This window comes from Lycorma delicatula, chromosome 2 (genome assembly GCF_047948215.1).
Source record: "Lycorma delicatula isolate Av1 chromosome 2, ASM4794821v1, whole genome shotgun sequence".
Classification (NCBI taxonomy): Eukaryota; Metazoa; Arthropoda; class Insecta; order Hemiptera; family Fulgoridae; genus Lycorma; species Lycorma delicatula.
In genome coordinates, this window is record NC_134456.1 from 6,676,695 (window position 1) to 6,699,667 (window position 22,973).

Below are 22,973 nucleotides of genomic sequence, written 5' to 3' on the forward strand. Positions count from 1 at the left end.
TTCTAGAGTTAAATTTCTAATTTAACTTTCGTTATATCAATTTTCATCATTCAAAAAAATATATTTTAAGACAAGAGTTTATCAATTTTGGACACCTAATAATCCCATTCCGAGACGCCGCCCACCAGGGCAACCCGCCCAGAGGGCACAGAGGCGTGCCTACAGCACGCCTTGTAGCTAGTAGTAGGCTATTATTTCCCTGAGTGACTTTTATTTCATGTCAGATCACTTAAAAACCATTTGTTTACGGTATCTAACAGCATCATTACATCACGTAGAAGAGTTTTATTTATTTGAACTATAGTGTTTCATTTTAAATTAATTAAAAAACACAATTCTGATGCAAATTTTTTAAAAATAACACAACAATAATACTTTTACTATACATGAAAGTTTGATTAGTCCATATACGATCAAAAAATGGGGTTCGAAGTATACCGTTGAGGTATTTCTTAGTTTCTGCATCTCAGCTAGGAATATACCCTAAATCTGGGTCAGATGAATTTAAAATTCTGTTGTTACATATTACGATTAGTAAAAAATTAATGAAAAATAATTTTTTTATGTCGATAAAACATTACGTTTTTAAAGGAAAAACAATAAACCAAACTAAAGCGAAGCTGGACAAAAATTAGGACGAGTCAGTTCCATTGATTATAACAATTTATAAGCGGTTTGATTCTTCTTTAGAGTGGTTATAAACGCTCCAAAAATATATAACTGTTGAAAATATATAAAAAAAAAAAAACATGATATGACGTTAAAGGATAGAAAATTGAGAATGCGTGATATTAAGACATTAATTCTTAAATAAATAGATGCATCACATTTTACACGAATGTTTATTCGTGCATATGTAATTTTCCGCATAATGGGTGTCGAGTTTTTTCACCATTGATCAGAAGCGTCAACTAGTAAATAGTTCTTAGAATCATTTTTGGTTGTTTCAACTTATTTGAGAGGAATTTTTGGGACTTTTTAATAGGTAGATAAATTTGAATATATCGTTACCGACCTGAAACCAAGGAATAGTCAAAAGAATGCAGTTATAATCGAGAACTCGTTCTAAAGTAGGTGAAAACCACTCATCCGCTTTCCTGGTGATGACAAAAAAAAAATAATTTTCTAGCGTTTTTGATTCTTTGTAGCTGAAACTAATATCTGTATAAAACATTAAAGACAGTTTTTTAAGTAAAAAATAAATATAATTATGTATCCCTAATACATCACCCTCTAAACAAGAAAATCTCCAAGACCGATACCAACAATTACAGAGGCATTTCATTGTTGCCAGTTGCTCGTAAAATATTGTCAAAAATGCTGTTGAGTGGAATAGAGCGCCGATTAAACCACAGAATAGGAGATTATTGAGAAGATGTACGATTCTGTGACAGAGAGAGACTCCTTTTCAAAGTTTGAGAGAATACGGAGTTGACCAGAAAACTTTGAACCCTATTAAACTCATTCTTACAAACATTATCTCTAAATTAAATTTATGAGAAAAATAGGCGAACCTTTCGTAGTTATAAAAGGGTTGAGATAAAGCGATGGAGCTATCACCGATTGTATTTAACTTGGTTTTGGAGAAAATAATGAAAACCTTTTGGCAGATGAATTATACGGGTGCGAAGATCGGTTCTGAAAACCGAAACTCTAAAATAAAGCGCCTAGCCTTTGCCGACGACCTGGTTCTCTTAGTTGAATCGAAGGAAGACATACCACCACAAATAGAAGTGTTAACAGGAATAGCCCAAAAAGCACGGCTACAATTATCCTTAACTAAAGTGAAAATCATGACGAAAATCAAACCATTCACATAGAAAATAATAGGAAAGATAAAAGTCACCGTTCACTTTAAGTACCTAAGAGAGATTATAAAGAGACCAGGAATAGAAATAAAGATGTCAAATGAAAATATTATATTAAATCACCAAAAACATTTACAATAAGAAGAATATTTCCAAGATCGATAAAATTAAGACATTGTACCGCTGTAGTAAGACCGATAATTTTATATCGGGACTGAAACATCCCAATCATCTAACCGATTTAGAAAAATTACTCAAATACCAAAGACGCTTACTAAGGAAAGTCCACGGTCCAAAGAACAGAGGAAGGATACAGATTAAAATCTAACATGGAGCTCTACAAAAATCAACAATTAGCGATGAGGAAAAGATAGCTTAATGTTTTGGAGCATATTTCCAGGATGAATCCGAATATAAAAATAAACAAATATTTGATGATCTGGTGGTACCTGGAAAGCAAACCGAATTATCTGGAAAAGATGGAAGACGACTTTCAATCGATAATCTTGAAAAAAAAGAACTGTTATATTAGAGATAATATCTGAAAAATAATTTACTACGTAAAAATTCTTTTGGCAGAATAAAAGAAAGATAGAAAGTAAAAGGACAGATGAGCAAAAACAAAGCCGTGCCGAAAAATGAGAAACGCACGGAAGAAGAGAAAAGAAGCGATATCGTGTATTTCTAAATTGGCTTTATCGTATATAAGAAAAGTAAATAAATATGAGATGATTAAAAAACTGTATGATGTAATTAAAATATTTTAACGTTTAAGATATTATTTAATATCTTTAATTATTATTATTAAAATATTGAAAGTTAATTTAAATAATCACTATAAATAGAAAATTTAAAATTAAAAAAATTACAGATAGATAATTTATTATAATGTGTTTTATTGATTAACAATACATCCGAAGGTCAGAAACTTGGAACACAATACTTTTATTATTATTGTTGGTTAAAGACCTGAGATATGGACACAAAACAAGTGTAAGAAGGTTCTTACCTGTGCGCGCACATACACGTGTGTGTGCGCGCGCGCACGTAGGAAAGGCTCTTCGTGCTAATAATAATATAATCGTGACTGTTGTAAATCACAGTATACACAGAATACAAAACTTGTAATTTCTTTTGTTTTTTAATTTAAAAAAATATATCGATTTTGTTAAAAGTACAAACAAATAAATTAAAATTGGGGAATAATTATACGCTAATTCTTTTTGATTTGCGCCTAGTAATTATTATTATTATATAAGTTATTATTCTATTTTTACATGAAAATATAATATATTTTATTAAAATTAAAAACATAGTATTAATATACTGAAAATATTTTCATGATAGGGCATTTGACGCACAAATCATCAACCGTAGTTATTTCTATAAAAAGAAAGTGGGATGAAGAATTATATTAAAATATTTTATTAACTACAAAAGACTTGCGATTATATTATCTACTAAATTGTTTTTTACTTCCTTGTACGAAGTTAAGAAAGTTTTGCGATCACGAAAAATGTCGGTTTTCAGATTTCATCTCCTTTTTTCTTCTTTTTAACTGTTTTTTACTTTCTTGTACGAAGTAAAGGAAGTATTGTGATCGCGAAACATTTCGGTTTTCATATTTCAACGAAAATATCCATTTTGACCATCTGTGAATCCATTTTGACTAGTTCGGCGTGACGTCCGTACGTACGTTTGTATATATCTCGCACAACTCAAAAACTATCAACCGTAGGATGTTGAAATTTTGGATTTAGTACTGCTGTAAAATCTAGTTGTGAACCTCCCTTTTTGATTGCAATCGAAATTAAAATTAAAATTTTATTTACTGAAATATTTGAATCTTAAAGGGAAGGGACATCGGTTAGAATCAGACTTCATATTTATTGTTTTTTTTAACTTTCTTTTTTAATTTAAATATATTTATTTAGTAATTATTAACCCGTGATTGTAAACAAAATACAATAAATAATAATTCGATAATAATAATAATAATAATAATAATAATAATAATAATAATAATAATAATAATAATAATAATAATAATAATAATAATAATAATAATAATAATAATAATAATAATAATAATAATAATAATAATAATAATAATAATACTGCTGCTCCATGTTATTACCCTCCTTGTTAATTACTGCTTTGATCTCTATTAGTATCAGTACAAATCTTACAGAACGAATTTTATAATATTAAAAATAGGATGAATTCTGATGCTATATTTTTTACGGTTGGCTCTAGAAATGTTAATTCTGTTGGTTGTGCTTTTGTGGTAGGCAACAGAACGTACATGTTATTCACAGGTCTTCCCAGCATCACCAGTATTTTTATTTCGGAGCTGTATGCTATTAATAAGGCTTTACATATAATTAGCTCAAAATTTCGACGTGTTCTTGTTTGCTCAGATCCTTTACAAAATCGTACTCTCTAAGAAGAAAATTATAAAATATTATTTCCATAAGATAAGGCCTGTTACTCCGATTTAAATTTAGATGAAATTTCTACGTGAAGTTTTATATGGAAATTATTTTGTTATAATTAATTTACTGATTAGATTATACCATATGGCCATTCAAATAACCTTTCTCTGTATTCCTACGATATTTTAGTCTTATAAAAACAAGTTCCACACATTTAGAATGTAATGGGAGTAAAACACACTTACATAAATAAACTCAGCTGGTAAACAAGTCAATCGTAAATGAGAACTTTTAATTATGCATTATCTCTTTTCTTCTTTGTTTTTAATTTATTGTAATATAAAAGTTATATTACTCGTTTAGTTGCCTGTAATGATTAGTTATTGTGCTTGTTCCTCATAATATATGTCGTAGAATTAATAAAAAAGAAGAGAAATATCGATTACTTAAAGACATAAATATGATTAAATAAATAATTCCTTACTAATATTATAAATGTGAATGTGAGTTTGTTTGTTTGTTACGCTTTCACGCAGAAACTACTCAACCGATCATCATGAAACTTCGTACACATATTCTCAAAGGTATTGCGAAGGACACAGGACACTTTTTAGTAAAAAAAAAAAACAATATTTTTTCGGGAGGGTAAAAAAATTTATATTGGCAGGTATAATCGTCCGACAAAAAATTTGACCAAATTCACCGCCATCTGGCGTTCCAGTAAGTAAATGAAACAAAGTGCCTATCCAACACTGTAATACCGACGGTCAAGTCACTATTCAATTGAGTATAGTGCTTCTGCTGTTTCAAATCCTTCTATATTTATTGTTATTCTTCTGTCACTTCTAAGCAAAACTAAAACTTTTCCAGTTTTTGAGGTTAGGTGCCTGTTTATTGTTTTACTTCTAACGCTATTTTCAGTTTTTACTCTGTTTTTTTTTAAAGTGCCTCGGAAGCGCAAATCTAACCTGTCCAGGGATTTACCACGGGCCCGGGCGGCAAAAGTTGCTTGAACTCAAGAATCTTTCGCTCACGCAGAACTAAGACGACAACAACAAGCGAGGCGACAATGTGCTTTGAGGGCTGGTGAAACAACTTCTCAGAGACAAGAAAGGTTAGATGAGCAAGCTGAAGGCCAAGCTACCTTGAGAGCAGCTGAAACGCCGATTCAAACACAAATTTGTTTAGAAAGACGAGCTGAACAGCAGGCAGCTATTAGAGCGAGAGAAACTCCAGAACAATCGCAGGCGAGAAGAATCGTTCATGCAGAAATGCAAATCGCGTGCCGTCGAAATTTCATGCGTAACAACTGGTCTGTATTTAATAATTCTGGATTTCAATATGATCCTGATTCAAGATGAAACTGCTGGAATGTGCTGTTCCAGTGGTAAAGTTTCGCTTCCTTTACTTGAACCAGAGGAGCCTTTGAAAACTCTAAGTGTTACAGATGAGTCGAAGCAATTTTTAAGTAAAATCAGAAAGTATAACTCTTGCTTCCAAATGACATGCTTTGGAGTAGATAAAGTGATAAGAATGCCCGGATTTTCACCAACTTTAACTGTACAAGGACAGATATATCATCAAATTGGATCACTTTTTCCAGCAGATAATGAACAGGATAAATTTTTGCAGGTGTATTTTACGGGTGATGAAGAAAATGAAGTAAACCGTCGTTGTCAGTATATTGAAGGAGTCGAAAGAGATACAGTATTGAAAATTCAACGACTGTTACACAGCCACAATTTGTTGGTAAATACCTTTAAAAGTGCAATAGAAAACTGGCCTCCAGATAATTACGTAGTGGTTATTCATGCTGATCGGACTTCACGTGGCGAACATGAGAGGCGTTATAATGCGCCGATGATCAATGAAATTGCTGTTTTGGTTACTGGTGACCCATGCTTCCCGCGAGGCATAGTGTTACGGGTACATGATAATACGCTGAAACGCGTAGCCGATACTCATAAATTTTATGATGCTTTGCAGTACCCGTTAATTTTCAGTAAAGATGAGCCAGAATATCATTTCAATATTCCAGTCATTAATCCAACAACAAGACAGCCAGTTCCCAATAAAAAAGTTTCGTGCGTGGATTTTTATGCGTATCAAATGATGTTTCGAGAGCACGACTTCAATCTCCTTTCGCGGTCAAGGCAACTCTTTCATCAATTCTTGGTAAATATGTATATTAAAGTAGAGAGCGAACGCCTTCGTTGCATTTCTATAAACCAGACGAAATTACGAGCTGAAAATTACATTCATCTACAAGATGCGATTAGCGCTGACGGTAATATTAGACCTAACGACATAGGCAAGATGGTTATTCTGCCTTCTACTTTTGTGAACAGTCCCCGTTATCTGCATGAATACACTCAAGACGCTTTCGCTTATGTACAAACTTACGGCAGGCCTGACCTCTTTGTAACTTTTACCTGTAATCCTTCGTGGCAGGATGTAACTAAAGAGCTAATGCCCAGGCAAAAAGCCACTGATCGACATGACATAGTTGCTCGCGTATTTCGTTTAAAGGTTCACCGCGAGCGAAGCCGCGGGTAAAAGCTAGTACTTAATAATTATACTGAGTGGAAGTATGGATGCCTTCATGCAATTAAACGTGTTTGTGTCGATTTATTATAGCCTACCAGTACATATACTGTTTTATTTTTCTGAATTCTTTACGGTGTTTCCAATCGGATACTTCTTGGATTTCATTCTTGCTTTTTTAAAGGTTTGACCAGTGTGAACTGAACTAAAAAAAAATAAAAAAGCTGAATTTTTATTACCTGTTATTCAAAAACTTATTCTTACATTATACTTCTTCATAATCTTTTGTTTAATTTACTGTCATCTCAGAGTATTCATTCATTCATTTACTCTACAAAGTACTCTCTCATTTGGCTTGAGAGTACAGAAAGCTAGTAAGCTGATACCCTGACGGATTCGTCAGGGTATTGCGCTGTCACCTGTCTGATCAGCTGATTTCAGCCGCAGTGGCTAGGTTTGTGTAACATTAAGAATTGTTGTCAGAATCTTCATTGCTATTTACCACTCCTTGGATATAGGCATTTTTAGAACAGGTTAAATAAATTGAAGCGATTCATTAGTGATTCCGGGTAGTGTGTTAATATCCAAGGTATCTTTGAGATCACAAAAGTTGATCGCTTGTAAAACAATGGATAATCAGTTCACTCGATTTTTACTTAAGGTCCACTTTCCGCTTGAAGAAATGAACTAGATTACCGAAAGCTATCTTGCTATCAGGAAGTTAAATCTGGAAAATCGCTTTAGCAATCTTATTACGACCTAAAGGAGTAAAGGTAATCTTTATAGCTCAGACTAGTCATGAAAACCTGAGGTTTTCACGATACGACAAAATAGGTAACGCGATCTACCAACTTGCCAAGCTTACACACCAGATACTCGACAGCGTCAATGAATTTATCCATCTAAAATCTGGAAAGTCAAGGCGGTCTGTTGTTCTTTGGTGAGACGAAGACTACAGGAGTGAACTAAGAGATCGTCGCAGGGCTTTACGTAATTTCAATTTTAATTGAAGGTCTACGACACAATTTTTCTTCGTCTTCCTCAATGCGAGGGCTGTTTGTCATCGAGTGTTTCGGTCTGCTAAACGGAAATGGCTGAATTATGTGGATATAATTTATCGGATTGTTATATGGAGAAAATTTCGGACCTTATGCGGATCAAGACAATCTCCGCAGCCGATTGCACTGGCAAACAAAGGCATCCTCGTCACCACGCCAATTGATGTGGCGAATAGGTTTGGAAATACATTTAAGTCAGTTTCTCTTACATCGGCATATTGTCCTGAGTTTATGTGCTATAAATTGCAGGTAAAAAATATCCCATTTGTTATTGGAGACTCGCAAAATGAATTAAACATTCTCTTTTCTTTTGATGAGCTAAGGGTATGTCTTGAAATTCCCGTGACTCTTCTCCTGGAAAAGATAATAGACATCTCTTCAGTACGACATCTTTTGTCTATTTACCAAAAAAGTATTTTCTGACTAGGTTTTTCCAGATTCTTGGTTAAAAGTAGTGGTGATTTCCGTACTGAAACCGGTAAAGATAAATCATGCCCCTCAAGCTTTCGTCCTACCTCCTTTATCAGTACCCTGTGCATGTTGATTGAACGGATAGTACACTGTCATCTAGTGAGGTACCTTAAAAGAAACTTTCTATTTTCCACCAAACAATGCAGTTTCCGCAAGGTAGATCGACATAGCCACCATAGCAAGGTCGCCAACGCCTTTTTGTTGTATTTTTCGATATGCAAAAGGTGTACGACACGGCTTTAAGGGAAGGAATTCTAAATACACTGTATAAATGGGGTTTAAAAAGGCAATCTCCTAACATTTATCAGGTGTTTCCTTAGCAGTCGATCCTTTCGAGTTCGAGTTGGATCGATGGTACCCGATAGTTACATAATAGAAAACGGAATACAACAGGCAAGTATCCTAACTGTTACCTTGTTTGCTGTAGCCATAAACAGTATAACAAACAGCGTGAGAAAACCCGTTATGTGTTCGTTATTTGTAGATGATAGTACTACTGCCGAGAGGCTGCTCCAAAATACGATAACCCGTTTGGAATCGTGATGTAAAACGATTGGTTTAACTTTTTCCTGGAGAAAATGAAGTGCATTTGCTTTTTCCGGTTGAGGGTACAGGTTGATCCTCAACTGTTTTTATATCCAGTTAAACCATTCATTTGTATATCCAGTAATTACCTTTTCCGGTTGAACCGTGCACGAAGGTTAGATTTTTAGAGTTGTGGTTTGACCAACGACTGAAGTGGGTAACTCATTTAAAGGAGCTGAAGGTAACACGTCTAAATATGTTGGATATGCTAAGACTTTTATCTAATACTCGTTGGGAAGCTGATCGAGTATGTATGTTGCGCTTCTACCGAGCTCTGGTCCTTTCCCGCTTGAACTACTGCTGTGTGGCTCATTCTTTGGCACGGGCCAACGCTCTGTGGATGTTCGATGTAGCTCATCCATCCATCTATTCGTCTTGCTACAGGTGCGTTTCGTTCAAGCGCCGTGGTAAGTCTGCTAGTAGACAGTGGTGAGCCATCTCTTTAGTATATACAAAACCAAATGATCTGCTCTTATGTAGCTCGCATTAAAGCGCAACCCATTTATCCGACCTTTGATGCGGTATTCTTTAACCCGCATCTTAATCGATATCAGGAACATTCGAGATGAACTGCTTTGCTAGGAATCAGAGCTTAGCGCCTTTTCTTAATACACAGATATGCAATATACAATTACCGCTCTAAATATACAATTACCTGCAGTTGTTACTGTTACTCAATGTTACTCTTGGCGGTATTTTCTCGTAAATTATTGCTTTAGGCCTCGTAGATATAATAAAAACTACACGAATCTGAAGAAGACTTTTATGATATCATAAATAACATGAATCCTGATGCTATAGTTTATGCAGATGGCTCTAAACGCGATAACAATCGGTTGTGCTTTTGTGGTTGACAATAGAACATACATGTTAAATGTTCTCAGCACTGTTAGTGTTTTCGTCGCGGAGCTGTATGCAATTAATAAAATCTTAAATATAATTAACCCAACATGTAGACACGTGTTGTCCACGAAATCTGTTAAGATTTCATGAGTGCCTTGCTGGCGATTAGTTTCATGTACTCCGGACACCCTGTTGTTCGTGATATACATACTACGTATTATTTCTGAAATGACTCGGGGAAACACAAGTGTAAACTTCAGCTGGAACTCCGGCCATGTTAGAATTTCAGAGAATGAGCGCGCTGACACTGCGCCAAAAGAGGCTTGTTTGCAGCATACTTTCCCTAATCGTGTTATTTTTGATGAGCTTCTCTGTTTTCTTAAGACAGTGATCCGTTATGAATGGTAAAGTGAATCGAATGCTATCATCAACAACAAACTTCATCCAGTTAAGAATACCGTTTCACCGTTGAGCTTGTTCTCCTTCCTGCAGGAATAACCTTTCAGAGGAGGTTATTATTTGCCGTTTGCGAATAGAGCGTACTAATCTTACTCATGGACACCTTATGAATAAGACTGATGCAGCCGTCTGTGTTTACTGCGACTGTCAAGTAACTTTACACCACATCCTTATAGACTGTGTCTATTATGTGGTATTGTGCCGGAAGTTCAAACTAGAGGCTAACATCCAAAATCTCTTAGGCAACAATGTATCGATATTATCTAATGTTTTACAATTTCTTAAGACCGCGTATCTGGATTCAAATATTTGATTAAAACTATGATACGTTTTTGCCTTTTGACGTACGAGTATGGCAATTTTATTTTTGTTATATTTTTAATATTGTTTTTATTTCGCACTTAGCGTACAGCACAGGCGTTTTACATCCTTATAATTTTTAAGGTAAATTTAATTTGTTAATTTTTAATTATTTACAATAGTAATTTTATCCGGGCGCAAATAACGACACCTGGTTATGGGCCCCCCCCAAAAAAAAACAAAAAAAACTTTAGTACGATCAGAATAAAAAAAAATACTTCTTTAATCGTTCACTGTCGTTCTCATTTATTTAGAAGTCTTGTAGTAGAGAAATCGTAACTTCGCTTCCTAAATAAATAAAATCATTTCTTTGTTTATATTCACTCTCTTTCTCTCTCACTCTCTCTCTCTCTCTCTCTCTCTCTCTCTCTCTCCATTTCTACATTTCCCCTATTTCTTTTAAAAAAGATACTGGGCTTACCGAGGTAAAGAAATTTTGCAACAATATATGTAATTACAGAGTAGTATATGACGTAGCAAATATCACCACAAAGGTATCAAACAAGTGAGTATAACCAGTAACATATAAATTACGGGACTCGTTACGTAAGAACTTTCCCTATTGACGTAGTAGAAAATAATAATGTAGTTTTTAAAGTAACGGGAAAGGTCTTTGTAGTTACGTAAGAATTCTTTTTAAATAGATATCGTACACGAAGAATAAAATTGTTTGTATGGTGGTTCGATGATCTTATACGTCATCAACGGAATGATGAATTTCGCTAGGATATTGTTTATATATGATCTTAAAAGTTAAAATACAGTATTATAGAGAGTGTTCATAAAGTCATGCGATTCACGAGTAAGACTATATTTATTTATTGTCAAGAGTAATTTGATTACGTATATGGTGCAGGAAAGGTAAATAGTCTACATTTTTAATTCTTATCTGTCATAATAAATTTTCAAAATATCCACCTTGAGTATTGGTGCAGGCGTCAATTCGTTTTTATTAAAGTTCAATGTTTTTCCCTTAGAGTTATTGTGCAGCTGTTAGAGATGATGTCTTTGATTTTCTTTTCGATTCATCTTAAGTTAGTTATTCTTAAAATCAGTACCTCTTTCAGATGACTGTAAATAAAAATCTAATGGTGGGAAATCTGAGAACCGTGGAGGCCATAATCATCGAAAAATCCCTAAACCACTCCATAGTCGAATCCCTCATTTTTGAATGTAGTAACATCTAACTGCAACCAGTAATTTTGCTCGTTGTTAAGCAAGGCTTTGTTATAATTTCTGAAAAACGTTATCCTGTTAATGATTTTGTGAGAAAAAATGGATTGGATCAGTCTTCATTGTGAAATCGCCTACCAAATACCAACGTTTTGAGAATACGATGGCCTTTCATGATTATTGTGAGGATTTTCAGAGCTTCAAAATGAACAAACGATCTTGAATGAAACGTTTGAATTACCTACCGTATTGAAGTCATTAATTGAAGCCAGATTTCCTAAGTTCTTGCACTACTCGAATTCGATGCAAGCGTAACTTTATATATTTTTTGTTTTGTGAACAACCCGGGCCGAAAGTTCAATTTGTCGAGAAAATTTCTCTAGTGACTTTTCTGGAGAATGTAAAAACGGCTGATGAATGAGCTGCAATCTCATGAATGACCTATATTATTATCAGCTATATTTTCTGTTTCACTAAATCTAGACACTAAAGGAAAAATAGTCGATCAATTTGATATTAGAAAAATAACCATACTCGGCTAACCGAATACCATTTTGACATTCAGAAAAATGCCGAATGATTAAATAATCTTCCATGAAATATACTCTCTGCTTGTGAAAACGGCATGTTTATTGTCTGCAAAACTACTTAAGACAGACGAATCACGTGTTCTATGGGTTTTGACCTTGTTTTGTTCAATGTCAGCAAAATATCTGACTCGCCAAGAAACTTGTCACAACCTAACAAGTGCAGGTCGGTATCTGTTTTCGCGAGACTTTATGTACGCACTGCACTGTAATTTAATACTCAGATAATTTAAATAATCTCTCTATTAATGTAAAAAAAAATTTCTGATGAAATAAATTTAAAAAAAGCTGACAACATAGTTGTAGGATTTTCCCGTCACGCGGCTTTTTCTGATGCTCGGCTTACATACACACATAAACAACTTAATTTTAAATATTTATCATTTTATGTAAATATAATATTTTTTGTTTATTTAATTTAATGATTCTAACTAAAGCGCGCGCAACTGTGTATTTCATTCGCATGGGTGTAGCAGTAAAGCGGCCACACTAAATACTTTTTTACACTTTAAATATTATATATTTATTTAATTCTACCGCTCACCTGTGACGTCACAACGTAGCAGACGACTACAAAACCTGTACGTCAGTGCTACACTAGCGCTCCTTATAGTGAGAGGGGTATAATGACGCAGTATACCCACTTAGTTACTAGTTTATTTAAATTATTTTTTGGGGTGAGGGTGCGATTTTGCCAACAGTTTATTGCGAACATTATTTTTTTTAATTGTTACCAAATGTGCCTAAGAAAAAAAGATGTTAATTAGGCGAAATTTTGAGATACTAAGAGTGATCTTGCTGTACAGGCTTACTCCCTTGACCTTTTTTGAAAATTTAATGGCATCGATGTTTCATATATATAGAAGAAATTTGACTACGTTTGGTCAAAATCCAGTAGTTCTGGAGATATAAGGTGATTTAAAGTGGGACACCAAACACACACGCAAATACGAACATCCAGAAAATTTCCATCGGTTTTTCGAGTTCTTAGGTATCAAAACGTCAAGATCCGCTGAAAACCGTATATGCCCAAATTGGACCGATTGAAATTCTTTCCCTTCTAAACTTGTAGCTCAACTATAGGTAGGTTTTTACCTATGGGTAGGTAAAAATAAAAACAAAAAATTATAGTAATTGATTTTTTTTTAATTTAAATTTTTTGAATTCGATGCTAATTTAAAAAAAAATAAGGATCATTAATTTACTAACACTAATCTTTAATTTATTAATTGTATTTTGGAGCCAAATCCAAAAAAAAAAAAAAAATTAAAGAATATTATTTTTAATCAATTTTATTCCTTGTTTTACAGAATTTCATTGTTGAACATTAATGTAATTGGGTACTGCAGACCATTTTTGAAATTAGCTATGGAAAATATTAAATAGGGTCAATTTTTATTAAGGTTGGCTTAAATCAACATTTTTTTGTGTTTTTTAATACGATTTAAAATGTTATGTCACTTTAATCGAACCCTTTTCCATTACCAGTGTTTGAGTTGCTATTCCATGGGCCCCTATGGTGTGCCACAACCCTTTCGGTTCGCTGATCTCGTATCAAAAAATGGATATTGTTTGGAGATAGGAGCATTTTGCTAAATTTTATTTGTATATATTTAACAATTTAAATAGTATTTAGGTTACCACTCTGTATAATTATGCTATAACAATAAGTTAAAAAGTTAAAAAAAAGTTTATTATTTAAACATTTTTTAAATAATAAAAAATAATATTTAATTTTAAACAATATATTTAATTTTTAAAAATCAACTACTTAATCATATTATCTTCCACATAAAAAGTCATTCCCCTTTATTAGATTCTCCTATTACGAAAATATAAAGGACAAAAAATATTCTCACTTTGTATATATCCACATTTTTAAAAAAAGCAAAAACAGATTCATAGTTAAACGAATTTTTAAAGAAAATTTATGATATAAAAATAAAAATTAGGTAAAAGAATATAAAAATATCAAATCCGTTATTTTTAAAAAAATTTCATTAAGAAAAAAAATAAAAAATAAAAAATTAGAATATATTCAAAAGATTTTTAATCGTCTGATTAATATTGAATTAACAGAAATCTGAACTGATATATTTAAATTTGTGTTAAAAAGAGGAGAAAAAAGAAAAATATTTGTACAAAAAATGTAGAAAAAAGACATATTTTTATTAAAAAATTTCTGTGATATTTAACAATTTCTTGTTTAAATGTTTTTTAAAATTACGTAATTCACTATAGATTTTACATGTCAGAAGAATTCTTTACTTTAAAAATATAGTTTTTTATTATAAAAAGTATAAAAAAACCGTTACAAATATATTGGCACGAAGCTTCCTTTGCTTTTCCTGTTTTATTCAAAGAAAAAATTTGATGTGGATAGACTTCCTTATACGCCTATTAAATTACATATACACATTTTTAAAAATATATAAAATTTTATTTTATTAATCACTTCTGATTTTTTCATACTCTTTTCTTATTATTATTATTGAATTACTATATATAGTAAATTTTTTTTTACAATCACAAGTTAAGTTAAGTAAGTTAACTATTAATATATCAATATATTTAAATTAAAAAAAAAGTTAAAAAAAAAAAGGTAATGAAGTCGAATTCGAACCGATGTGCCTTCCCTTGTAAGATCAAAATATTTCATTAATTAAAATTTTATTTGGCTATAACTCTGGAACGAATGAAAATAATTACCACTTATATCGTTGAAAAGCTCTCAATGAGGGCTTATTACTGCAATTAAGAAAAAGTCTAAAATCCAATTATGTTTTGGATTTTGGGCATTTTTGGACGCCTTTGGTTCAGTCGATTGCAATCAAAAGGGGAGGTGCACAACTAGATGTTCCAACAATCCTAAATCCAAAGTTTCAACATCCTACGGGTAATCGTTTTTGAGTTATACGAGATACATACGTACGTACGTAGAGACGTCACGCCGAATCTAGTCAAAATAGATTCAGGGATGGTCAAAATGGATATTTCCGTTGAAATCTGAAAACCCAAATTTTCAAGATCACAGAACTTCCTTTACTTCGTACAGGGAAGTAAAAATTACAAGATATGTTGCAGTAAAATAGTCATATATATGTAAAACAAAGTTTAAACAAACGTGTCAACGGTTAAACATAAAAAAAAACGAAATTTAGCAAATGTTACATTATTTTAAACGATTTATTTTTTTTGGTTTAAGATCATCAAATCTCTAAACCCCCGTGGAAAACAATTAAAAAATTTGAATTTGAAACTGTAGGACTGGAACAAAGAATATTAAAGAATACTAAAAACAAAACTTTTTAAATAAAAGAATCGGCTTATGTCAACCCTAACTAAAATGGTGGCCATTTAATATTTTTCATAACTAGTTTCAAGGTGGTTTATAGTTCCTCTTATTTAATTGGTCATAAGTGAAAAACTAAAAAAGAATTAAGTTTTATCAAGTTCTCTTACCTCAAAATTATCTATTTTTCATTACGAGACCTTTACTTGGGATATAGTTAGGTACTTTTAAAAACAATTATGAAAAACATTAAGTAGCATCTTTTTGGCTACTATTGTCGTAACTTGATATTTTATACGTCAAAATTTTGTTTTTAAATGATTAACTACCCATTTAAAAATTTTCAGTTGCTTTCCAGATGCAATAAACTGAAAAAATAGATTATCTTTAGATAGAGAAACTTGCTAAATTTCATTATTCTATATTTAACTATTGCTACGTTATTGAAGGGTTTCCCTCTGTATATAAGCAAAGTAAAAATAATATAAACAACCGGACAAATAATTTACAATATAACTAGCCTTGAATATTAAAACAACAGGAACTATATACTACATACAATATAGTGCTGGACATTAGATGATTATGTAGCCGGATGTAAAAACATCAGAAAAGAGATAAATTAGAATTTAGTATTAATTAGATTTAAATGAAGTAAAATTATGTCAATAAATTTTACACGTGCGGTAGTTATCTGTTAATGTATAAATATCAGATTATTTATTTATACAACACCAATCTGATATTCATCAGTTCTTTTATTTGAATGATAATTAATTTTATAGCGTGTGAAATATGCTATGCCTGATCGGGATTCGAATCCGGAACCTTCGGATAAAAGACAGGGACGCTAAATCCGCTGAAAATTTCTGAGGATTTTTATAATTTATTTATTTGTTTCATTGATTTTGGGACAACAGAACAGTAATAATACCTCTGTATATTGTCCTAGAATAGAAAAGGAATATTAATTCCTTCAAGTGTTATAATTCTTCACATACTTGTATTGATCTAAATAAAAAAAAAAAGATTATATACTGAGTGATTCATGTATGGGTTCGAAAACGCTCCGTTAGCGTGGTACGGCTAGTGAAAGATTTCGCCCTGATTATTGAGCAAAGATTGAAATAAAACCACGCTGAAGTTCTAGAACCCAAATTAAAGGGTAAATTTGATGGTTTCTCTTGGCTTTTGACCTGAAAAAATTTTCTAGTACCATATTTTCAGTAGTTTTTATAATACCCGACGTAAATTTTCTTCAAATCTTGATAATAAAATTTATCCATTTTTTAGACATTTAACAAAGCTTTTGTATTACACACGTAAAAAACCATGTTTTTAGGTAACAAATATTTCTGTTTTACGTCGGATATTATGAAAACTACTTGAGATATGATTCTGGAACTTGTTTAATTCAGTTGCCAGGTCAACACCCAAAAACAACTATCAAGTTTACTCTTTAATTTGGGTTCTTAGAATTTCAATACGGGTTTATTTCATTTTTTGCCTAGTAATCAAGCCGACATTTTTCGCTAACCGTAAATCGCTAACGGAGTGTTTTCGGACCCATGTCTGTATGAACATTTTTCATTACTTTCGCCAGTAGAATGGGCTTAGAAAGCGTCTGTAACACTACGTGAATCACTCTGTATATAAAAAAAGATTATAATCATCTCTTCCATTATTTAATCATCTAGTCATAAGTCTGAATCAGTAAGTAGAGATTCTACTCACTTCTTGAACACACCGTTAATTTGTAAAAAAAAAAAAAAAAAATAAGGTTCAGGAGACTAACTTACACATCATAGAGTTGATCGTGGGTTCAAATACTGGTCAGGAATGTTTTATAAAAAAAATTCTATTCCATATTTTTAAATACAATCTATAAATTTAGGTAATTGTAATGTGATAGATGTATGAATCAAGCTAACTAGGAAAGAAGTAGTTTCCTGTTATTTTGAAAATTAAATTAATGTGGAATTTTAGCATGAGGTTCTATAAATAAAACATTTATAAACTTGTCAGAATAAAATATGAAAAATTCATTAAAGTATTCTTTAAGAATGACATAAATAATAATTTGAGAGAAAAGAATGCTTTAGAATCTATTACTCATAATTAAAATGAATGAAAGAACTTTATAAAAGTATTAGCAACAGACGAAGTCAAAATTTACGATTACTTTAAGTCAACAAAGAAATTGGGGAAAACATTTATTGCTAATAAATATTTTGAAAAGCTTCCTGAAAGTCTTAAAAATATAACAATAAAAACTTTAATATAAAATTAAAAACGAGTATAAATACTATGGAAATCAAAGAATATATATAATTAGTATTACTTAAAGGTATATATTGAGCGTATACTAATGCTTCAGCACAGCTTATGAATGTAGTAAAGTAATTATCTGATTTGTAATTATTGTAAATCTTTTAGTTTTAAGTTGTATACACGTATATGATATAGGCGATATATTATATATTACCTTTGTAACCAGTTATCAGTAAATAGATATAAAAAAATTACATTATGAATTATTATCCTTTTTTGTGGTAGGTTGAAAATTATATTTTCACTATTTTTCTTTCTGACTTAAAAATTTTAACTTCCATCTATGCCACGGTCTTTTCAGATAACCTTAAAAATATGGAAACTGATTATTTTTACGACAAACCTAATTATGTTTAAAATATAGCATTTAATTAGTATATTTAATGACAAACAGTTTCATTATTAGTATGTAATTTTCATTTTGTCGTTATACATAATAACATTTATTATTATGATTCTTTAAACAAGTTAAAAGAAATCATTCCTGATTTCTTTTGACCTTGATAAGTTATTTTTATTTTATTTTATTTTAATACGATTGCTTCATTAATATTAAATAAATACTTATTTATAATTACAAATATATTTATTAAAAAATTTTAACAAAAAATTAATTATTTCAATTGTATATTCAAATTATATTTAAATTTTAAATATTTTTATCTGCATAGATATTGTGGTTATACATAATTAAATTATCATTATTATATGATAATTATATGAAAAGATTATAGACAGATTAAGGAGACACCTTGAGTTATAGCTTTGGGTTGGTGTTCACTTCTAATCAATAAAGTCCATCTTACGCTTATAGTTCACCATCGTTTGACCGGTACTTGAGCACGAGTCCATGATTTGGAATTACAAGAGGAATGACTTCAGTGATAAAATTGAAGCAGTCCAGAGAACATGTATTATATTGATGTTAAAAATTTTCCAACCTTTGAGGATGAATGCATTTAGACGAAAATCGTGAGTCTTAAGGTAAGAAGAGAGCTTAGGTTATGAGAAGGATATGATGTTTGCTTATAGGGCTATAAATACGAATATATGTTGCGAGTTTGATGTTTCGAACATTGGTTGTAGGGTGCCTCATGCGGCTAAGAAGAGGTTTGACTTATTTTTTTATACGCAGCAGAGTCGGCTAGCTCCTTTGACGAGATGTTTAGAAACGCTTAATAAAGTCTGCAACGAAGTTGACCGTTATTGTAATAGAACTAATATCTTCAAGAAGAGAGTAGAATCTCTACCCAATGATTTATACTTATGATTGCATGATTAATCATGTAAAAGAGATGATTTATAAAATTATAACTTTGGGAATATAGAATCATTTGTTTTATGTTTTATATAAATCAATATAATGTGAAGAATTATAACAATACGTTTGTTACGGAATTGATATTGCTTTTTTAAGTTAGCACAATGTATTGAGTTGTTATTACTGTTCTATTGTCCAAAATCAATTAAATAAATAGATTATTATTGTTATTGTTATTATTAATATTTTAAAAACAATTTAAATTTAAAAAAAAGAATTAACTAAATTTGAATAAGTCTCGTTAAGCTTAAGTTCGCGGGCTGGAATATTAGTTAAGAGAAAAAAAAACAACTATTTGAAATAAAAAGGTAAAGTGTATATTTATAAAATTTTAAATAAAAATTAAAATATTTTAATTCTATAAAAATGAAATATTACATATATAAAAACGTTGTTTTTTTGTATTTTAAAATAGTACACAAAAATTATAACCTGAAAAATTTCCAAAAATTTGACAATCAAAATTTTTATTTAAAAACTTGAACCTATCTATAAATTTGACCTACCTCCTTATCTAATAACAAAGAATTTAAATTTAAAATTTTTAGATTTTAAATTTCAAAAGATTTTAAATTTCAATTTGTTAGGGAGCAATACGTCACTGATATGTAAATTTAAAATAAAATCAAATAAATCAAATTAAATTTCCCTTTTATATATATATATATATATATAAATTTTTTTTTTCTTTTTGCTTGATGATATCACCACATAAGCTTCGAAACTTTGCAAGGGATATGGAAATGGATTTTTTTGCGTATGTAAAATGCCAATCTAGACTCGGATTCAAACTTAGAACTTTCTGGATGATAGGTAAATATATAACACTTATTTTTAAGAAATATGTTTATTTCTTAAAAAATGAGTCGAAATCTACGATGGAATCCGTAAAAAAGGTCTTACTAAAAATAAAAAATAATAATACCTTCATTTTGTCATTAAAGAAGTAAAATAAATTTTAAATATTTGGATAGTGAAAATGAAACGATGATTTGGAGAGGCAACTAAGGTTCAACGACCGTAGTAGGCGACCACGCGTCTATATTAAAAAACTGCTAATCACTTTATTATCCTTTAAAACTAATTAAGATTGATCTTAAGACCTAATATGTCTTTATTATGTTTAAAGGAAAAGTTATTTTCATTACATAGTTAAGTTAACCGACGCAAAGTCACTCTTGATCTTTGGCGGGGTGTTCTTATCATACCTGTACATAATGATCTCTTGAAAATTCACTATCGTATGAGTCCTTTAATCTTTTTTTGGATATCGGTTTCGTTTGTCTAGTTTCCGACTCCTGTGAGGGTAATTTACCATATAAGCTTGAAACTTGTGCCATGAGAATATGAAATAGAAATTTTGTAGCGAATGAAAAATTTCATACCAGGAACGGGATTCGAACCCGGGACATCCGGATGAAAAGCCGAGATGCTACTTTTCCACTACGAGATCTAAAATAAATCGATTTATCTTTTTCTAATTATCCAGCCTTTTATCATATATTTAATTTCTTTGTTCCATAACATATTCTTTGGGTTTTTATCACAAAGTATATGTTAAAGTATAAACATTAAGGATGATCTGTATAGTTCTTTGGCATCTGCGATATTTTTGAGGTGATTTTACCAAAAAAGCTGTCGTATGACAGGTTTATTTTATCAAAAGACACTGTTTTCAAAACAAATGGTTGTAGAAGAAACTCTATTAGGCACTGAATAATTAATTTAACAGGTTAAAAAGGAAACGTTAAAAATCTTCTAATAAAAAGAAAATTACTTCGTTTTTCAATTAGAAAATTAAAGAAATTATGGGATTTCTTCATTAAGTGATAAAATGTAAGAAGAATTTTCACATGAAGAATAATAATTTAGCATTATTCACACAAAATTTTCTAAATCTCTTTTCTTAAATGCTGCTCTATAACGTGGCAGTCATTACTTCCTTATTGTATTCAACCGAGTAAATTTTATATTGTTAAAGGTCAACGATCGCGCTAAAGCTGTATTGTTAACAAAATTATCTTCGCTTTTATTGAAGAATTACATGCAAAAAAGGTAATATCTATATTATCAGGTTATAGGGTTAAATAAATAATCAACAATTGGACTCTACTCTTCAAGTACGTGAAGAATTTAAAAACGTAATTTCTTTTGACGTAACAGGGGAAAATACACGTCATGTATACGTAAGAAATCAATACAGGATATAATTATATATACCTACGTAGTATAAGCGTACATATACTCGAGAACGTCAGACCGGTTCCGCATACCAACCATAAACACAAACTATTATTTGTATTAACATTGTTGTCTGTTTTAATTTTAAATTAAAGTCTGTGTGTTTGTGTATGTATAACAGTGAAATGTATGATTTAATTTAATTAAAAAAATATAGGATATTAAGATATATGAGTTACTAACTCATACATACTAAAAAAATTCAAGGGTATGTTTTATATATACATTTATATATAAATTACGTCATGAACAATTTAAAAATTGAATCGTGTAACAATTTATAAAATTAGCAATTCAATTATTTAAAATAATAAACACTATTTAGACAATATATATATATATATATATATATGTGTGTTTTTTAACCACATAATTAATAATGCATAGTCTCAAATATATACACACGCGTGCACACACTCATAAGTTATAAACAGATATACTTGCAACCTTTAAAAAATATAACAAATAATTGTAAGGAATTAATTTTTTCTTTTTTTAATATTATTATTACTTTAAATTTATTACTGAAATTTGTTTTCAAGCCATTGAAAGATACTAAACAAACATATTTATATTAGATTGTATTTTTTTTATTATTATTTTTTTAAACTTCCGGGACCCCGTTAGGTATTGCTTTAGAGCAATGATTCTCAACCCCTGTGCCGCGGCACTTTTGTGTGCCGCCAAATTTTGTAAATATATAATAATGTTAATATTAAAAAATTATTTAAAAAAAATAAAAATATATTTAACATGAATATGTATTTAAATCCACAAAAAAAAATTATTTTATTATTTACTTTGCAAGGCGTTTTTTCTTAGTGCCGAATTGTGATGAAGTGGCATGCATAGCAATAGGAATTGTCTTCAGTTGGCGCACGCTTGTCATTTCTGCGTATAAACGTGTTGTTTTAGTGATAGTTGGAATTTACAAGGTGTTGCATAGTAGTTACTGCACCTTTTATTTCGTTAAAATTAGCAAACGTTATTATTCGGTTTATTATTAATTAATTTGCATATAGTTTCAAATTATAAATTTGTAAACTTATTAACTTTGCAGTACACATATCCATTGATTTACAACGTTTCCTTTTTGTTTTTATCGCACTCTACGAAATACTACTGTGATTGAATACGTTCTCTGTGTACACATCTCTCAAAAAATCCCGAGCTTATGTGCTGAATTGCTGCACGCATACAGTGTCCGCATTTATTCACATAAAATTTAATTTTTATTTACGGAAAATTGTATTTGTCAGTCCCTAAAGACAGTTATAAAATAATTAAAGTAATTGTTCTTCATCATTTGACAGCGTTAGAGGAGAGAATTGTTCATTATTTCCCAAAATTAGATATTAAGAAATTTAATCGGATTCGTAATCCATTTCTCATTACGGACACTTCTGTATTTGACTTAACTTTGAATGAAGAGGAAGAACTTATTTTGCTTTCCAGTAATCGAGAT

The 22,973-nt window shown here is 30.8% G+C and overlaps 1 long non-coding RNA gene across 1 annotated transcript in view; it reads left to right on the plus strand.

Annotated features, from left to right (window-relative positions):
* Window positions 1-18,847: 18,847 nt before the first annotated feature.
* Window positions 18,848-22,973, plus strand: part of LOC142320104 (uncharacterized) — a 58,838-nt gene continuing 54,712 nt past the window's right edge. The window contains exon 1 of the long non-coding RNA XR_012755287.1: window positions 18,848-18,930. This is a non-coding gene — a long non-coding RNA (uncharacterized LOC142320104). The remainder of the gene's footprint in view (window positions 18,931-22,973) is intronic.